The sequence below is a fragment of the Vespula pensylvanica genome, chromosome 11 (genome assembly GCF_014466175.1).
Source record: "Vespula pensylvanica isolate Volc-1 chromosome 11, ASM1446617v1, whole genome shotgun sequence".
In the NCBI taxonomy this organism is placed as follows: domain Eukaryota; kingdom Metazoa; phylum Arthropoda; class Insecta; order Hymenoptera; family Vespidae; genus Vespula; species Vespula pensylvanica.
This window is the reverse complement of record NC_057695.1, coordinates 2,138,153-2,144,530: the sequence shown is the minus strand read 5'-3', so window position 1 is coordinate 2,144,530 and position 6,378 is coordinate 2,138,153.

The following is a 6,378-nucleotide window of genomic DNA, read 5'->3' as shown; positions in this document are numbered from 1 at the left end:
AAAAAAAAAAACACCTTATGTGGATAACAAAAGAAAAGTCTCGAAGGGAAATGATTAGACGGGCATGTCAACCATGAATTGAGCTTGTGTTCGAGTCTATAAAACACTTTTCATCTATCACGGGATGCACCTGTGCCTTTTGGAAAGGCGCAACGCACACAGAGATGCGAATCGTCGGAGATGGACTCTCTTGTCTGTCTGCTGGAGCGTGCGTGCACAAGCACGAGACGAGCATGAGAACGAGCACGAGCAAGGAGCACGCGCACGCATATATATGTACATACTTTACGTAAGTAAGATCGAGTCTCGATGAGTATTATCTCGAGGGTAGGATCGGTTGGTAAGATCGGTTGGTAGGATCAGCGAGAAGGATCGACGTCGTCTCGGAATACTTTTCCGCCTGTCTCTCGAGGACTGCGTAACGGCATAACGATTTTCACAGGTGCAATGATAATTACGACGTTCTCGTCGAGGCCGTGAAAGAGGAACGTGCGCAAACGATCGAGTACATATCGTATCATATATACAGACGGTGGACACTTTCTCGGTGAACCGAATCGAAGGCCTCCGGAATCCGCAGCTTGCACGTAATAACAGCTTTACGCGTTGGGAAGAGCACCGACGAGTAATATTTATCCGCTTACCGTCCGGTTTTCTGATTCTTAGCTTCGTACGCATACGATGAGTATACAAGTTTGACGTGCATGCGTATACTTACACAGATGCATATTTCTTTCGGTCTCTTCTTCCTCTTTTAGTTCTTCCTTCATCTTCGCAATTCTTATCTTTGTCTTCCACGTATCCCACATTTATCTCGTCGTTATCTTTTCGTAGATAATTGGATAATGAGAAAGTGTGTGTGTGAGAGAGATAGATAGATAGATAGAGAGAGAGAGAGAGAGAGAGAGAGAGAGAGAGAGAGAGAGAGAGAGAGAGAAACTCGAATCCGAGTAGGTCGCATTCTTGGCAATATGTATTATTTTCATCCGAAAGCAAAGAGAAAATGAGATTATGTCCAGTTTGTGCGCGCGTGTGTGCGTATATAAGGCCCACCGTTATGCAGCCAAATTAACGTACGGTAAATTCAATGATGCCGACCTTGATGCATTTAATCCAGATCGTTAAAGCGCAAGAGTAGGCGCATTGTTGGTACGTATCGCCTGCCGATTAACGCGTACTCTCTCACGGGCGTTTACACCTTCTGCAGAGGAGCGTTCATTTACGCGAAAGCAACCAGCCTCGCTCGCTTGGGCGAGAGTTCTCATCGTAATTAGATGCGTCCAGAGGTAAGACCGTCAAGAGATAATTTTCCTCGCGATATAATGCGGCTAAAGGCAACCTGGCAAAAGCCTCAATTGCTTGACTGAGCTTGCTAACCAACGGGTAAGGTAGGAGCCTACCAACGAGTGTGCGTCGCTTTAATTAATAAGGAAAGACTGCTTGTCTCCGACAGCTGCCGCGATAGCCCCGAAAAGTGCGCGCCTACTTACGTCCTTTCCCTTCTCTCTCACTACCACACTTCTTCCTTTCCTTTCTCTCCTCTTTGCGAGTGAGCGTACACCATCCTTATTTAAGTGTATGGCGAGGGCACGCGCCGATTACCGGCAAGTGGAAGAACTCGCGATGGGCACGCGTATGTCTCGTCCCTCCTCGACGAGCACGCGCCGAGCCTGACCGATTTTCTCCGCGATCGACCGATGCCCGGCGAAGATTAAGAGAGAAAAATTGATCTCCTCGCCGTTTCCGGGCCACGCGAGCAAAAGCATAACCGAACTCGCCATCGATTTCCGATCGAATAAGACGATTAGTCTTTACCTTTTCTCTTTTGATCTACATACCGAAAAACATGCTTGATTTTTTATTTTTAAATAATAACAAACGAGAATAAGAGGAAAAGAGGAAAGAGGAGGAGTTACTTCGAAAGGAGATCGTTCATATGATATCTCTTTTACGTTAGTTCTGTTCCACTACACGCGTATCGATCACTCGCCGCGCGACGAGCTAATTTCGATTCGAGTCCACTTTTCCGAAGATATGGGTTCGGTGGTCTCCTCTCATCTTTCACTCCTTATGCCGTAACTCTCTCGTACATGATAATCGCGGAAATTATCTTGGTAATCATCGCTCGCGCTCGTGCTCCACGATTTTGTACACCCACAGAGTAGCCGGCACACAGAGGCCACCTTCCGGCTACCGCTTTTACCTCGATTTTCACTTTCTAGAGAATTTTCGAGGCCACCAATTACCGGAGCGATCGTCACTAACGGGAACACGTCGCGTGCCCACCGAGATAAACGGATTTTGCCGGGAGTGCAACGTCTTCTTTTTTCTTTTTTCGCTGGACCGAAGGAAGAGGGGCAGAGGGGAGAAAAGGAGAAAATAAAGAAAGATTTGCCGTTACACGAGCACACCTACGCGATTTTCGATAAATTTTTCTCCTCTTATCCGGAGAATCAAATGACGAAGAATTTAAAAACTGAGAAAACCATTTTCTCTTTTTACCTATAAATTGTTATAAATCATTAGAAGCTGATAGGTCATTAAGATCTTTCGATTTTCTCGTGCGATCATCGTTTCGATTTTGATTTCTTTACCGAACCATAAGTGCGTCGAGACGCGGATCTTCCGATAAAAGCTTGCGCTTTTCACCGTAAGCGTATACGTCTATCCTGTGTAATCTCTTTCGTTCTCTTCTTTCGTTCATCGATCAATGTCTGGCGTCGTTGGCTTCTACAAGCCCGCGTTCACCATAAATTTAACCGAGATGGACAGCGCGATGTACGAGTACGAACGCTCTCGTGGATTGGCTTAAAGAGAGGCAAAGCGATTTCATTTGGCCGTGAATGACGACTAAATGTAAATGGACATGCTTATACTCGCCTCGATATGCCAAGCGATCGTTATATCTCGCTCGAAGGCACATCGGTGAAACGCGCTACCGAACGAGCGCTTGGGCTTGATCAAACAAATCCAAGCGATCATAAGACTGCATTAAAATTTTTTCTTCGATTCTACCTACTAATCGCCCAAAACAAATGAAAAATGTTCCCGATAATGGTGTGTATTTTTGCCACAGTGGGCCGTAATGATATACCGATCGATCATCCTTTCGACGTCTCGTCGTTGAGACTCTCGAAGAAATTTCGTGGAATTTCGTTCTAATTTATTTCTGACAGAAACCCTCTTCCACGAGAATTCATTTGCATTCGAAAGATCTACCAACAGGTATGTGCGCATCTTCGAATCATAGCTTTTGCCTTAATCTCTAGGAAATAGAACGAGACCCTGTTCGGGGTCTGGGTTGCGTCTAACAATCTATTCTACGAGTCTCGATTTTTGCCTGACAATGAGAAAGAATGCAAACGAAGCGTGAACGAAGCGTGTACGAGGCGTGACAAAAATGACTACATAATATGGATACGGACGATCCGATTTTTCAATATACATGCATGGGTACCTATTCTTTGCTTGGCTACGTTACTCTACCGTTTAGCGGAATATAAAATAGATGCAAATAAAATGCATATACAGGATCCATTGTCGTGCTAGTATACCCTGTTAGATTTCCCTCTGTATACTTTGTTGTATACCAATATGTATTACAACTTACGTACTCACGTACCCAATAAAGGTATAAACACATGATAACAATTACATAATGAAATTGGCTCGTCCGCATCTGTTTAGATTTACTTAGATAATATCTATAAGGAAGAAAAGTAATATCTATAAGAAATCAATCTTATCCAACTTAAGATAATTCAAAACGCTCACTCGACGATGCACGTTAGTCGTTAGTTATATCGTTAAAAGAGAATCTTGTTCCGGAGCTTAATAAATCAATGACAACGGACTTTCGAGAAGAACTGTGTGCGCTTTCTTCACGAATCTATCTTCGTACGATATGAAAGTGAGCGAAGACAGAGTCCTTGTATGCATATACGAGATTTATCAATCTCATACCAAAAATATCTGTTTACTTTACCGCTTATTATAAAATGTAAAAGGACATGAACTCGATGTATCTCTCGGCAAATTGCATTACGACTGTTCACGCTCGATTGCATTCTTATGCGTTTTCATTGGGGCAGATACTCCAGTAGTAGAACTTATTTAAACATGCATAATGTACATGCAGGCATGTAAGTGCCCGTACGTAAGTATAGGATGCTGTGATTGATATACCCTCGAGTCGAGTGCTACTTATCTTCGTACGTAAGTACATTGCAACTACATACATAAAATTTATTTAATTAATGCATTAATAGTTCATTCTAATTTGTAATTTACAAACATTTACGACGATGTTGCCCCACCAATGATAATAAGAATGTCTAAGTGACAACCGGGAAAAAGGATAAAAATTGTCTTTGTTTTTCAGACAAATATAATCTACGTAAATACTTATCTATTTATGATCGTTCGCAATAATCATTAAGTTTATCACTTAACCTATTTAATCTACGATTAATCAAGAAGAGTAGTTAAGTCGAGAGGAAATACAGGCCTATAAATTATTTAAAGATTTTTCAAAATTACCTGTTAAATGTCTCATGTAAACGGTCGCGATCCTTTACACAATCTTCTATAGAATACTATTTCGTTCTTCTAATCCGTAATAATCCGTAACTCAAAAGTTATTTAGATTAGCTCATATCGAAGAATGTCAGTTAGCTTCGTTAAATGGTTTGTTTGCGCATCAGGTCGCTTTGTGTTTGGCAGGTATACGTGATCGCACTCCGCGACGAATCCTCCAAACCAATGGCAGTATTCTATCTTTACCAAAATTCCCATTCGAAATGCTATAAAATATTTGAATTGAGAAAGAGAGAGGGAGGGAGAGAGAGAGAGAGAGAGAGAGAGAGAGAGAGAGAGAGAGAGTTTACGTATTTTATTCTATGGATTCGAGAAGTGGATATCCTTTTTCGTCTTTTCTTTCTTTCTTTCTTTCTTTTAATTCTTAACCAGTCATTTTCACGTCGTTTTTCGGGTAAGACACATTTCTCAAACATAATACCGTATCAATGGCAGGGAGTTGGCACTAGAATAATAATAGAATAGTAGCCGATTCTAGCTTAGAAATAGTCTAGACAGGAGACAGCATGACAATGGATAAACCTATACCGATCTGGCACTAAATATTTTTCACTTTGAGGGGATGATTTGAAACCTTCTTCCCTTCAAAATTATATTAACCTTGAGTTTCCATAATTTGGGAGAAAAGTATCTGTAGTATTTTTACAATTGTTAAATTATAAACATTGCTTTGTTTTATAATGACTATAAGTTTTTATTAAGACTTTCACTATTATTGTATACAATTATTATATATAACTAGTATTTTTTACTCGTGTAAAAGTACCTTTTTTGTTTAAATTATTTATTTTATTTTGTTCTGCATCTTAATTTTACAGTTTTAATTTTCTCTTAGGATAACACATACGGCAAGATATGACAAGCTTATAAACAATGAAGAAAAGTCGTTCTTATGCTAATCTTAAATAATCCTAATCTAATGCGCCGAATAGGATGATGTTAATCTATCGTAGGCGCGAAAAAGTATTATTATCCATTTTTCTTCGAGTTCTTTTTTCTTGGTTACGATAATGGGAATTCGTATACTTATTAATCAGATGCTAATACGCGCGTTGTCTCGGTTAAAAGTTAATGCGCCATCCGGTAATGTAAGCCTGTTTCCTGGTTCGAGTCTTCCTCTTCGTAGCATGCAAACACGTTTTTGTCGGAACGCGGGAACCTACAATTCCTTTCGAAATTAGGTATTAATTTTCGACGGCCCCGTGTAAATATTCTCTAAAGATGCGATAAAAACTCTTAATTAGTAATCCTTGTGATGTATCCGCATTATTTTTAAATGGTGGAACATCTGTCGTTTTGAGTACGGTTTTTTTATTAATGAAAATTCTCTCTTTCTCTCTCTTTCTCTGTCTATCTGTCTATCTATCTATCTATCTGTCTATCGATGTATCTATCTATCTATCTATCTACTTATCTATTTATCTATCTACCTATCTACCTATCTATTTATCTATCTACCTATCTATTTATCTATCTATCTATTTATCTGTCTATCCGTATATCTATTTATCTATATTTTCTTATGAACGCATTTAGTTCCCTCTAAAAAGCTTGTGCAATATGTTTTGCAATTTTTATCTTTTATAAATAGTTATTATATTAAATAAGACGAATTATTTAAGATATTATTTATTATCTGTCAATAAGTTAAACAAATTTATTGTTTTCCTATACGAATAATACAATGAAAAATTTTTTAAATAATTATATATATATATATTTTATATGCGATATTACAAAAGATAATTTTTAGGTTTCGTATAATGAACGATCGCATCAAAT